Source organism: Lampetra planeri, chromosome 6 (assembly GCF_965212315.1).
Source record: "Lampetra planeri chromosome 6, kcLamPlan1.2.h2, whole genome shotgun sequence".
Lineage (NCBI taxonomy): Eukaryota > Metazoa > Chordata > Hyperoartia > Petromyzontiformes > Petromyzontidae > Lampetra > Lampetra planeri.
The window spans coordinates 13,410,266-13,424,568 of record NC_136112.1 but is presented as its reverse complement, the minus strand read 5'-3'; the positions used below and the strand labels follow the sequence as shown (position 1 = coordinate 13,424,568).

Below are 14,303 nucleotides of genomic sequence, written 5' to 3'. Positions count from 1 at the left end.
ATTTTGTGTAGGGTGGACAATAGGGGAATTAAAAGTGTGTTGTTCGAAGAATTGGAAGGAACCGTAAAGGGAGGAAGACCTAATGGCTTGATGACGACATTAGAGATTGGTGCCACAAAGATGTGGCCACTACTTGAGCGTATTGGCACAAGACAGAGGAAAGTGAAAACAAGTTACGAAATGTGCAGTGGACACCTACGGGCTTTCTGCCCATGGATCGTGATGATGATGATGTGAATACATTTGGAACATTTCACAAAGGCGGTCCCCAATACAAAACGTTACACTCCATCAGCTTTCCACACACACCCCCTGTTGCCGTTGAAATCTGAGAAAAAGATCTTTATAGCTCATCGGATTCCTCCAGTATGAATACAGCATTTGATTCTGAAATGCATGAGAGGTGCTGGGAGACGTCTGCCCTTTGCTCTCACGCTCTCACGCTCTCACTCTGCCTCTTTCTTCCATCTCTCTCCCAAACGTTACTCTGCTCTCCCCTCTCGTGCTCAGACTTGCAGTAAGAGTGATGCATTGTTTGGAAGACGCTGTTTTAAACATAATTCACATTTTCCCACAATTACACGGAACCACCCCCAAGACACCACGCGCACACACACACACACACTCATACATCCACGCACATACAGAAGCACTCACATACACACATACACACATACACGCATTAATGCATACAAGCACACATACTCACACACACACAAGGACACAGATTCCCCCGTATAGCCTTAACATACTGTTGGGGCAAGAGCTGTTATCGAAGGCTGGCACGGCACACCCTGAAGGGCTGGGTGGCCAACACCGCGCCCGGCCTTGATAGGCGCTCACTAAGAGAACTTGCCGTAACAGTCTGTTAAAGGCTATATGGGGGATTTGTGTCTTGGTGTACGAGTATGAGTCAATGGATGAGTGTATTTATGTAGGGATGTGTGTAGGGGAGCGGGAGTGTAGTGGTTAGCACGCTGAGTTTTGAACACGGTGAGTTCGATTCCCGCTCACGGCCAACACCAGTGACGATTATCTGAACCGCTCCTGGGCATCCCCTTGGTCGACTCGTCCTCAAATGAGTACCTGGTGCAGTGTGTAAATATCGCCACTAGGGAGACAAAGACGGTAGGGCGTGGTGCTGGCCACCCACCCGCTCATGTGCCGTGTTCACCTAAATAGGTGCTCGCAAACAGCACTTGCCCCAAAACTGTGTTAAGAGTATATAGGTGAGGATCTTTGTCTTGTGTGTTTATGAGTGTGTGTGTGTATTAATGTATGCGAGTGTGTATGAGTGTGTATGAGTGTATGTGTGCATATATACGTGTGTGTGAGTGTATGACAGGATGTGTGCATGAGTGTATGAGTGTATGTATGAGTTTGTGTATATGAGTGTATGTGTGTATGAGTGTGTATATGTGTGTATGTACGTGTGCATGCGTGTGTGTGTATATGAATGTGTGTGTATATGTGTGTATGTATGTGTGTATGAGTGTGTGTGTATGAATGTGTGTATGTGTGTATGAGTGTGTATGAGTGTTTGTATATATTAATGTGTGTGTACATGTGTGTATGCATGTATGAGTGTGTGTGTATGAATGTGTGTGTATATGTGTGTATGAGTGTGTGTGTGTATGAATGTGTGTGTATGTGGGTATGTATGTGTGTATGAGTGTGTGTCTGCCGTTAGCTGACGCCACACAAATTGACAAACCCTTAAATCTAGAAGCGCGAGAGAGATGTGGTCGTCCGTCCTCTCTTCCAGTAAAAATGGAAAGGGGGGGGGATAGAAAAAAAACTCAATTAATAAATTACCTCACGTTGCCTGGCAACGGGATTTAAGGGATTCGGTGGAAAATGGAAAAAAAATGGAAAAAGCTATAAATTATAAAATTACATCATTTTCGCTCGAAAGTAATTTTGAAAATTGACAGGTTAAAATTATACGTTTTGTAGACGCATGCAAGCACGCACATTAATACACAAACACACACTGACAAAGATCCCCCATATAGCCTTCAACCGTTGGTGCAAGTCCCGTTAGCGAGCACCTATAAAGGCTGGCACGGCACACATGGGTGGCCCGGCCGCTTTTGTCTCCCCAGTACTATGGTTTATACTTGGCACCGAGTGCTCATTTCTAAGGTTCAGTCCACCTATAGGGGAGGAGGCCCAGAATGAGTTCAGAGATTCATCACTGATATTTGGCCTATAAGCGGGAATCGAACTTGGGTAGCCCGGGTTCGGAACACAGTGCACACAAACCACTCCACTACCACTCCCCACGGACATCCACGCGCGCACGGTCGCAGTCAAGAGCCTTTATTTAAACAGATGAGAGCCCTCTTCTCGTCATGGGGTCTCTTTTGCAAGAGAGTTGAGATCAATGTAATAAGGGGGAAAAAACTGGGTTAAAAATAGTCAAGGGGATAATTCATTAATAGTGTATCTCGAGTTAGATAACGTAGTGTACGATGTCAGTTGTTTTGTTTGTCAACTATATCCCTCCACCAGCCGACAGAGGCCAAAGTTATCATGTTGCCACGTCACGGGCAAATGTGCCGATGGATTTGGTCTTTCGGCAAAACCGGAAGACGGAGAGGAGGAGGAACGACGAAAAGGCCATGCAAAATGTGACAATTGTCATCACTAGATTTGATTGGCTCCGATCGGGTGGTGGAGGGCTTTAGCAACAACAACAAAATTACATTACACATCAACGATCTGACTCAAAAGAAATTCATTACGAATGGCGATACTGGGCGTAAAAACCTCGGTATGAAAACGAACGTCATAAATAAGTAGACTTTACATTGCACTTATAAACATTCACACACACGGTCATCGTGCGCCAGTGGGGGAAATTCCACATTTCCGTGGCAGGGACTCACAGCTCCCCATAGGACTACCACTGTTGTGGTTGCTCATTCTATTGACCTGCCCGGAGTAATGACGGGTCAGAAAAAAAAAACCACTGACCTAGGATTGAACTCGTGCCCTTCTGACCGTGCAGGTCAATCTCTCCACCACTCGACCCCTCCGGATGAATTTAATTAAAATTTCAAACGCATATCTGCAAATTCACAATCGGCCCACTCCATGATGAAAAACTGTGCCGCTACAGACACTGCTCACGGTGTTGTAAACAGCCTGGTGTGGCACTGCAACAGTGTCCTGGATAGTATGTGAACCACTGATGCGATTTAAGCTTTGAAAACATTTTTCTCTTCTTGGTTCTTCTGGTAAAGTCACGTAGAATGGAAATAATAGAGCAGGTCTGTCGAGTAGCCTACTCGACAGACCTGCTCTCCACCTGAGGACGGCTGCTTGCGTTGTGGCCGAAACGTCGTGAGAATTATTTTATAATGTTTTATTTGTATTATTTTATTATTTCCATTCTACTTGACTTTACCGAAAGAACCAAGAAGATGAATCCCTGCAGTCACGAAAGCTTTAAATCGAAATTTAAACTTTGAAAACATTGTTTATTGAAAGTCTTCTTTTTAATAGTACATGTCGTCGTGTCTCTGAATTGTGATTCTTGAATATGTTCTCGTTCAGTTTGAATGTTACGTTAGAAACACTAAAGTCTGTGCTCTCCATCTTTCCTGGGTGAAAAGTGGGTGAAGTTTTTTGGCCAATCCTGGCCAGCTGGCTCAGAAGCTGAATTAACTTCACGACTGCAGTGGGAGCCGTGAAGAAGGGACGCTACCCCGGCGATCAGCCCCTAAAGCGTTCGCGTGGACACAACGTGCCCTTGTTAAGCACTGAAGTTGGTTAACTCCACGCTTTGTCATTAACGGCATTTACTCGGCAAACGTCTGTTGTCGGCCGACCAAAGCCAGTGGTGGCGCTATATGTAACCACACAAACCAAGCTCAAGGGACCCTGGAGTCTTGCATTAATAGTGGCGCCTCAAATATCGTCCCAAATTTAAATACGTAGCAAAATATTTCACGTGAAAGCCAACGAATCTATCTCGACTCCATTCTGTCTGCATCACTATTCTTTCATCTCACTAGTTCTCTATTTTTACCGACATGTATAATATCTAACGACACCGCTACCTTTTATAAGAAGCAAATAGACTCCCACAGACTCACACAAGACACCCAGAGACTCACAATGACAGCCACATGCTCGTCCAGAACCACGCAGCCAAAGATACACACAGACTCACACGGAATCACACTGCCTGAAACACAATCATACAATCGCACAGATGCACACAGACACACACACACTATCTTCTGTCATCGCATTTGGATTTTTAAATGGAAGAGACCCCCAAAAGTAATGTCGATGGGGTCAGCACCCCCCACTGCCCGAGGACGAACCCCCGTCTCGTGAGCGTGGGTGCAAGTTCAGCCGAGATCTGTCAATGGCCGCACAGTTCTGTATGGGACAGAAACCCACCCCGCAGACTCACTAAACTTTCCACCCAGCGGTTTGAGCGGTGGGGAAATTAGAATCGTGAAACGGCGCAGCGATTTCATTCAAACGTAAATAAATGCAAATCTGCCGGATGTGTTATCCCCCACATTATCGTCCCTTTTAAAAGCTTCATATATTAGTTTTTTTTCGCCTATGACATTAACTTCGCTTGAGATGCTTCGTACACTTCTGAATTTGGAAGCCGTGCGTCCATGAATTGAGCAGCTGTGTTTACGCCAGACGTTAACATGGAATGCTAAGAATCATGAGAATCCCTTAGTCTAGTTCTCGGAAGCTTAGTCATTACCAGTGGACCCTGGGAATCCTTAAGGGTGCCATCGTCTGGCTCTCGGATCCTTAGATAATACTCACAATTCATTTGAAAAATCCTAAGGGTGTTTTGGTCTGGCTCTATACAGCTTCAGGCACTAACTCTGTCCCCTTCCCCCGTACCTCCGATTAGCAGTTGGCTACGTACAGTGCGAATGAAGTTCAACATGCATATGTGCTTGAAACCCTAAGAATGTTGAACCCCAAGCCTACTGGGTGAGACTGTGGCAGAGAGATGAACTCACAACCGGAAGAGCTTAGAGATCAACTTGGCCAATTGTTCTTGAGAGGTCGATCAAATATTCACAACTTTGTGATTGGCCTATGCCACAAGAATGCAGAATCTCCCACTTTTATCTCAGAGGGACACACTTTGACTCTTGACCTCGACTGGGAATGCTCAGTGCGCCTTAGCCTGACCGACTTTGCATCGGGCATTCACGGTAAACCCTGAGCATCTCGTCGGCGCCTTAGTCTGGCCCAGCGAGCTTCGATAAATCTCATGGAATATTTGGTTGCAAGTATATAAATAAACCCATCGGGGGCCCCAAGATGTCGGGTCTGCAAATTGAGTCACATGACTCCCGGTTTCCCATAAATCTAATTTCGATATTCAATGCTCAATTTTTGTATGTGCCCTTTATTTCATTATTTAGAAACGTTAACCCTTGCTCAGGCCCAAAAAGCGAGGCTCAAATCCGTGACTGTTGGGGGCATGCGACATTTAACTTCCTCCAGCGATTCGCTGGAATTTGGAGTAACAGGTCAAAGGTGACAATTCGATTCTTTACGAGCTCCTTAACATTGCATCCATCACGTCGCTTCTCATTTGTTCCCTCTTCTCTATGTTCTGCCCCGGTTTTTTCCATAAGGCTAAATATCAAATATGTGTGTAAACTGCATGAAATTTGTACCACCAGTAGATCAACTATCGTCACGAGCATAACTCCATGCACGTGCTTCCGAGTGTAAGCATCAATTTTATATTTATGCGTCGTGACACGATCGATGCCCTCCTGCTCTCTTACCTCCCCCACCCCTCCCTTGCTGCTTTCTTAGGGACTCACACGGACTCAAACAGATTTACACAGCCTCACACAGCCTCACACAGCCTCACACAGCCTCACACAGCCTCACACAGCCTCACACAGCCTCACACAGCCTCACACAGCCTCACACAGCCTCACACAGCCTCACACAGCCTCACACAGCCTCACACAGCCTCACACAGCCTCACACAGACACCTGCAGACTCACACAAAACCACACAGACTCGCACAGACACTAAAAGACTTCCACAAAATATACACAGGAATTATTCCAACATCTCAGTGTAGGACGCACCTGATAACGTGAGGATCCGTGAAGCAATTCTGAATAAATAAAGGACATTTATGTATGTATAATTCACTGTGCAAAGCCTGTTGAGTCAATGGCACTGGGTTATGCCTATCCATTGTATGATTTAGACACAGGGCCCTCATCATGTGCCTGGCTATTGTAATTCATAAAATGGATAACATCTCCAGGTCCAATAAGCCAAATTATTGGCTTAAAGTTCAATTTAGTTTTTTATGTTTTTCAGGTTTTATAGTACACGTTGCGAGCATTCAAAACGACGCCTCATTCTGTGAAAGCGGTAGAACGGCCTAGAAGATGTTCACTGGACGAAATATGAACATCACATTCCGTTCCGCGTCAAAACTGGCAACACGTCCTAATTTTGCATGGTGCTGTGAACCACCTCTTCAATAGAGGGGTCCTTGCCCTTCACAACTGTCAGTTCACCAACATCGGTTCAAAGAAAGTTGATGAGACACCGCATGCAGATACCGGTCCACAGATTGTTTTTCTTACGTTGAATCAATGCTGCTGAAGTTATCAGACATTATTAAAAGTTTATTTCCCCCCAAGTAAAAAAGCCCATCGAGCCGAGACGCTCTTTTTCAAGGGCGATTCAGCCGGAAGACATCAAAGCATACCACAATTACAGGTTTATAAAATAAACTTAACGAGTGCAATTATGTTGTAAAATCACATTGACACTTAACCTTCCGTGAATTTAATAGTCAGTTAAATTGAGGACAGAGACGGCAGAATGGAGATGCCGCCAAGAGACGAAGCTAGATATTTCCAAAACTTTTGGGGCAGCTACATTCAATGCTTTTGAGCATTCCCAGAAGGCCACGGGGGGCTCATGGGTTGCGTGCAGAGACAGATGCAGAAGGGAGACACGTTGCCTGCGTATCTAGCTTGTCATGAACACAACAGATGCGGTTTATCTGGCCGTGGAGTGCGACAGTTAGAACACTTGACCCACAAGTTCAAATCCTGGTCGAGGTTAACTCAACACCATTACCATCATCATCGTCAGCCTAGTCCTCTGTCTGCGGTGCCACTTCAAAGGAAGTGAACAACGTTTACCCTGCAAAGAGACCAGGGTCCCGGCCAGAGAATCGGGAGGTTTCCACAGGCACATCAAAGTTGCCATCGTAAGCGAGTGCCACCATCATCCATGGACTGGTGGTCAATAGATGTCTTGATATGGACTGGGCCACCCCCCCCCCCACTAGGTAGACTCAGCCTTAAATGAGTAGCACCTTTGTTGGGTGACAATGTGGTTTACGAGCACCAGCACCGGTGATACAAAGGGCAGCAGGGCATTGTGTGTGATGCTAATTGCACCACTACCCCCCTCATAAATAGGTGCTCGCTGACAGAACTTGCTCCAACAGCGAATCTCTGTGGGTTTGTGTGTGCATCTTGACTATTTTACAAAATATACCCACACTGAGCTTGTGTACATACCGATTCAATGTGCGCATGTATTATGTATGTAAGTATCTATGTGTGTATATGAATGCGCGTTTATGTATTATTAAGGACCACCACTTCGGCAGGCATTATAGAGCATTATACACTTACACCGAGGTGCGTACAGTACAGTGGCTGGCCAGGGAGGGAAAGATGTTTGTTTCCCGTCAGAGGAACGTGGAATTTCCACCACTGGCTTAGGACCATCGTCTATAGGGCTGACCCACACTCGTTTTATGTGGAGAGAAGATCCTTGACCTTGAATTGAGATGATCGTCGAAGTTATCAACTTTCGACTGCATATTCCTTATTCGATGCCCCACGATGGATTGATGTGAATCAACCTTAAAGAATACCTACTTGTTAAGTTAACCTTCCAACCTGCTTTATTGAAGACAATTTTAGCGGGAGACGTGGGCGATGCCTGCACTGCCCTCCGCTGCCCACATCAAAGCCCCCGCAGCTGCCTATAGCACCTGTTATTACAGGGTCGTCACCCGTCCAAGCAATGCCCTGGCTTACCCGCCGATTATTTTCTTAGATCTGATGGAAATGGGGCCTATTCCAAGGAGATGTGGTCAGAGGCTGTGTGTGTACACAACGTCTGTATCTCAATAGGATAGTTGAGGATGCTTGCTATAAATGTGGCACCGCCAGGCGAGTGGAGGAATCCATTTTTTTCCCCTCCCAGAAAATCTGAGAGCTGGCGAGGTTCAAATTTAGTAAATAAAATACAGTGAAGCGGTGGCTCACGGATCAGAGCACGGGGGGGGAGCCAGCACCACTGAGATCCTGGTTTGGAAACTTTGGTTTCAGCCACAAGTGGTTAATCCAGGGTTGTCATTAAAGTGATTTAACCGGATTTGCAAGTGTAGTAGAGTTGACGGTCTGAGCCGTTTCACGAATGTACTGAACACCAAAAACACATGTAAAAAGCTAGTTTTTTAAAGCACACACTTTATTTACACTGTAAAGTATAACATAAAATATTTTGACCTCACAAATTAATAAAAAATTATGTGCTGAATAAAAGTGGATGGTTTGCATAACGAAAATCTCATTAATTTTTCGGGTAAAAATAATGAAATTTCTACTTGAGTGCAAATGAAAGTGCCTCCATTGAAAAACTTGTTTTGTACCTCTTTTTACCGTGAAGACCATTTTAAATATTTAACTGCTATTTTATTTTACCAGGTAAGGCACACTCCAGCTATTTAGTTCTTAATCATAAGCGACCAGGCCGCAAATGAAAGGCCAACAAAGTGGCTTATCGCGTGGAAATTTATAGCAGCCAAATGCTCGAAGCACATGTTTCCAAATGTGGAGGGGAAAATCGGAGGGCCTGGAGAAAACCCCACGCGACAATGGGGAGAACATTGCAAACTCCAAATATACAGGCGCGAGGGTCAGCATCAAACCTACGACCTCCTGTATACAAGGCGAGGTAGTTAACATCTCGCCAAGCAGATCTGAGCTTGGGCAGTGCCGGAGATGGGTGTCTACCATGCACAAACAGGTTGTTATAGGGTTGTGGGGCCACGTTATGGTTATATCCAGTTGTACTGTACGTCTATGCTGCCCGTCTGTACCAATCTGCATTGACCAGCCGGGGTGAAGTATGGTCAAACGGCCTCCACAACCAGCAAGGCGTGGGGAGGCCCTCATCCAGCAGTGGATTGAAAAAAGGTCTCTATGCTCCTACGGGCATTGTGCAGAGCTCATCTCCACCAGTGGCAATTCCACATTCCCATGGCAGGGAACACCTTTAACAACCACTGACGACTTCGCACAAAGTGGTACAAATTGTATGATCCTGTATAGATGACAATGATGGCTTGCCTATGTGAACCCTTGACCATACAATAAAAGCATGCGCATTGCTATACAACAGTCTACGTAATTAAAGTTTGATAGCACGCAGCACGGCTATTACAATTTGAATAACGATCACCCCGATTGCAAAGTAGTGAAATTACATTTAGAACAACACGAAAACGAATAACGCGTTTAATTGTCGTATTTGCGATCATTAAGTACTGTACTGTATGAAAGACGGTAAGACACATTTAGACTGCAATGGTAGAACGATGCGTGCATATTTAGCACTTTAATTGAAAGCACTTATATCAACAATCATAATGAGGAAATTTAGGCTATTAAAATGGGGATAGGATCACGGCATTTAATTGTAAATCACGACCACGGTTCTCACCTGCCCGCTCAACTTGAGCATAACACCTGTTGCCCTCAGCATGTCGGAACGGGCGCGACAAAACAAACGACATTTCAATTCATTAAGATTATAACTATGTAATTATTGTACCAATAGCAATCGCAGTAATTATTAGACTTGTCGTAACTGTTGTAATTGTTGGTCACGTGCTCAGAGGGAACCACAGCGGCCGCTCCGGCGCCAAGACGAGCGGCGATGTCAGCGCGGCCTCTCATTGGTCAGAGGCAACCCCAACAGCAGGCGCTCTGATTGGACGAGACGTTAAGCTGCGTGGCTGGGCGTGACCATTCGTAATTTCAATAAGGCAGTGGAAGGGGGTAAAATGTACGATTGTTAATTATTAAAATTAATACTCTTAGGTTTTTTCGGTAAAGTCACGTAGGTAAAGAAAATTAAAATAAATCAATTAAATCACGACGTTTCAGAGGCAACACAAGTCTCCGTCTTCAGGTGGGACCGTCACAGCTAAATTTACTGTATCAAGTGACCTACGTGACTTTACCGAAAAAACCTAAGAGTATGAATCCTTGCAGTCACGAAAGCTTCAAATCTAGTATTAAAATTAAGTAAAAAATTCATAATAAAGGTTTTTGGGTTAGATCGCGTAAGTATAAATGTGTCGAAACCCTCCACCACCCCACCACCTTGTCGCACACGTTCCTCATAATTAATGGCAAAGTAAACTAAAACTAAATACATTTTTTTGGTACGGAGTGTCTGCGGTTCGAGCAGGAGGAGAGGGAACGCGATAGATGCTAGAAGGAGGCGCGCGAGCAGTGACGTGAGTCTAAATACATAAAAATACCTTGCCAGGTAAGGCCCACAGAGCTGTATAGCTCTCTTTCAGAAGCAAACTGGCCACAAATGACAGCTCAACGAAATGGCTTGTCATGTGGAAATTTATAGCAGCCAAATACTCGAAACGCACATTGGTTCTAAATGTGGAGAGAAAAACCGGAGGACGCAGAGAAAAATCGACGCGACCACGGGGATAAAGAGAGAGAGACATGCAAACTCCAATTATACAGGCTTCAGGGTCGGGATCGAACCGACGACCTACTGAATATCAGGCTCGGTAGTGAACATCTCGCTACCGTGGCGCAAAGGTGCAGCTCTTCAACTGCTTGCTTGTGCCACTGCTGCCAGAAGTGCCTCAACTGCACAGAATCTCTGTAGGGATCGCCCCTCTAAAGGGTGTTGGGCCTACTGCTCCACGCCGGGCAAAGGTTTTAGAGGCAGGAGGTGGCGGTACCCACATTTTACCCCACTGCTCGCGACCTGCGGGGTTGAAGCAACTTCCCCGTTGCTTCACCTGCGACCTCTAAATTGCGAGTCCACAGTGCCAACCGCGGCGTGCCCACGTCATCCGGCTTCCCTCGCTCCGTGCGGTAGTAGATACACTCCAACAAAAGGGCACACAAAGGGGAAATCGCGTAGTGCGGACCGCACAGTCAAACAACCCACGTTCGCATTGCACGAGGAGACGGCTACCTGCCGAGTAGCGCGCACGCTACACACAGTAGTACGTGGAGTATACAGCAAATCTAGCTGTGACGGTCCCACCTGAAGACGGAGACTTGTGTTGCCTCCGAAACGTCGTGATTTATTATTATTTTATTTCTATTATTACTTTTATTAATTTTAATTTCATTTTTTACCTACGTGACTTTACCGAAAAAACCTAAGAGTATGAATCCTTGCAGTCACGAAAGCTTCAAATATAGAATTAATACACACACACTATTTTGTCCCATGTCTGACCGCATAGCCGCATCTGAGTTAATACAAACCATATAATATCGCGAATTTTGCGTAGAAATAAAGTTTTGCTGCGTTTACGCAAAATCGCACGGAGCAAAAGGGGAACCTGTAACAGTTCCCCCGCTTTCACGAGGCGATGCGTTCCTGGAATCCCCGTCGTAAACTGGACCCCTATTTTCCCACAGACAGTATAAATAGTAGGAACATCACTTTTTGGTGTTTTCTTTTTCCCTTTTATCGGCCACATTTAGCAGGGCTTAAGAGGTAAAAAATACACAAAAACAACTGTTGGGTTGACAAAAGATCCACGCCAAGCAAACATCGGAAACCAGACTGACTGGTCCGAGTCGTGTCAGAAGCTGCGTCGCAAATCAAGTTGCCGAGTCGTACATCGATCCATCGGTGGCAGAATATAAACGTCGTAAAACCGTAGACCGCCTGCACATGCATAAACGCAATCGGAGTAACGTTGGCCTTGCGACGTTTCACGCGATGGTGCACGGGGCCAAACGTTCACCTCGATTTCGTGCGGCTGCGACGTCGAGGACGGTGTCGTCGTCGTTTGAACGTCGCGCAGCTTGAAGCACGGAGATTCCCGGGAGCAGCGTGGACGGACGACGTGTGGGCTGCGTGGGGCGGCGGCGGCGGCGAAGTGGTGGCAGGGGGGGAGGAAGGCTTCGTCGGGGCGAGCTGTGAGAACGCGGGAATAAATAATTAAAATTAATAATCGCGCCGACGACCGCGCTTTCTCTGCGCGGACCTATAATGGCACAAAAAGTAACAGAGTCATAATGAGCCAACGTGCAAACGAAAACCGTCCAAGCCAGCCCAATGTCTGAGCCTCAAGTGGGCGAATATTGATACTTAGATTTTTTGGGGGGGTTGGGGGAGGGTTTAAACCAGATTTCTGTTTACTTTTCCCGACTTCCCGCAGCCCTGCTGGTTGTAGACGTTGGTCAATGCCCCATGGTCACTATTATAACTTTGGCGAATGTAATTTTACAAGGGAACAGTTTGTTGACCTTTATGTAACCGAATGTCCTTTATTTAAACCAAACGGGGGTCCGATCGAGCTTCAAATTTGTCTATTTTGGTAATTTGAGGACAGAGTGGCTTTAGCTATCTATCGACACATTTTATGTATACATAAACTCATCCTTATTAAGTTGTGGATACGTTGTTTTATGTGATTTTATGAAACACAAATTGACCACCTCTTTTAGCAAAAGAGGATGATGGCGATGATGCTTTGGCTGTTGCTGCTGCTGATGCGAATTCCACTAAATGGTGAAGTTTCTGTTGCCACTTTTGCTGCGGATGAGACTGCGGATGGTAATGCTGCTGCCGATATGATAACAATGCGTCTGCTACTACAACTGCTGCTTGTGCTGCTACTACCACTGCTGTTGTCTGTGACCCCGGCAATGACTTAAACTCACGATCTCACAAAAGGAAACTTTGCTTCATTCTTCACCACCACCACCACCATTATCACCATGAACCGATTGGCACGGTTGGCTACGTACGGTGCGAAAGAAGTTCAACATACATACAGTCGAGCCAGATTCCTTCCTGAAGGAGCAATGTGATTGTTCCACCACACGGCCGTAAGCAATGTGAGAGGCGCAGCGCTGCCACCACTATAGCAAAACAGTTCCCTCCAGAAAAACGCGATTATGCGATCGCAAGATTCCACGCAAAATCAGCCAAAGTCCGCATATTTATGCGGGGGGGGGGCGCGTTTTTTCAAAAACGCCGCACTTTCGCCGCATAAATTGCAGATTTCCGCGCGCAAAATATGCGGGCTTGCATGATTTCATAATCCCCGCATTTTCGTTGCAAAAAGTCACATATATCTTAGCAGAAAGTTGAAAAATGTTGCGTTTACTTCACACAAGCGCAGCCATTTCCCCTGTTGCCATGGGAACGTTATGAAGTGACGTCACTCATTACGCGCAATCATTGAAAAGCTGCAAACCCCGCGATGCCAATGAAACGATGATGAAGAGTTTATGCAACTTTACAGTTGTAAGATTGCACTTTTTTGTTAGTAGTATGTAAATTTACATTACTGTAAGACTGTACTGTTACTGTATTGCTTACGTTACTGTGCACTGAAAACACTTATATTAACAGAAGATGTCTGTTTTGTATAGCTACCTCTGTAAAACAGGAAGCACACATTTTATTTTTTAATATTTTATTTATTCATTTTTACAGAAGTTGTAGCATATTCATTTTGTAAAGCTACAGAACTTGTTCGACTCAATGTTTTGTAAGTTTGAGCCATCTGTTTGTTAAGGTCTGAAATAAAACAAGATGAGAACTTAAATATTCCCAGCACTTTCTGTGATGTAGTATGCTTGCTTATCATAGGAAGTAATAAGAAATGACTCTTTACATTAAAGTAGTAGCCTAGTGAATAGGGTGTTGGGGGAATCACTTTTTTTTCTCTTTTTCATCAAACCGCAGTTTTTGCAAGTTCCCGCAATTTTTGCAAGTTCCCGCAATTTTTGCAAGTTCCCGCAATTTTTGCAAGTTCCCGCAATTTAATCGCATAAAATTGCATAACTATCCCGCATATTCCATCGCATTTTTTAAGAAAACGTGCCGCATAATCAACGATTTTTGCCCGCAACAATCACCAAAAAACTCCGCGTTTTTCTGGAGGGACTGGCAAAAGTGCCATGCCACAGATCGCATCCTCTAAGCTAGCGTCCCAAACGATGAA

General features: G+C 45.2%; 1 protein-coding gene across 3 annotated transcripts in view; it reads right to left on the bottom strand.

Moving 5' to 3' along the window:
• Positions 1–14,303, bottom strand: part of CASZ1 (castor zinc finger 1) — a 134,008-nt gene that overhangs the window by 95,305 nt on the left and 24,400 nt on the right. For all 3 annotated transcript variants that reach the window (XM_078595594.1, XM_078595596.1, XM_078595595.1), the window contains exon 2: positions 12,090–12,262. The gene's annotated coding sequence lies outside the window, so the exon portion shown is untranslated. The remainder of the gene's footprint in view (positions 1–12,089; positions 12,263–14,303) is intronic.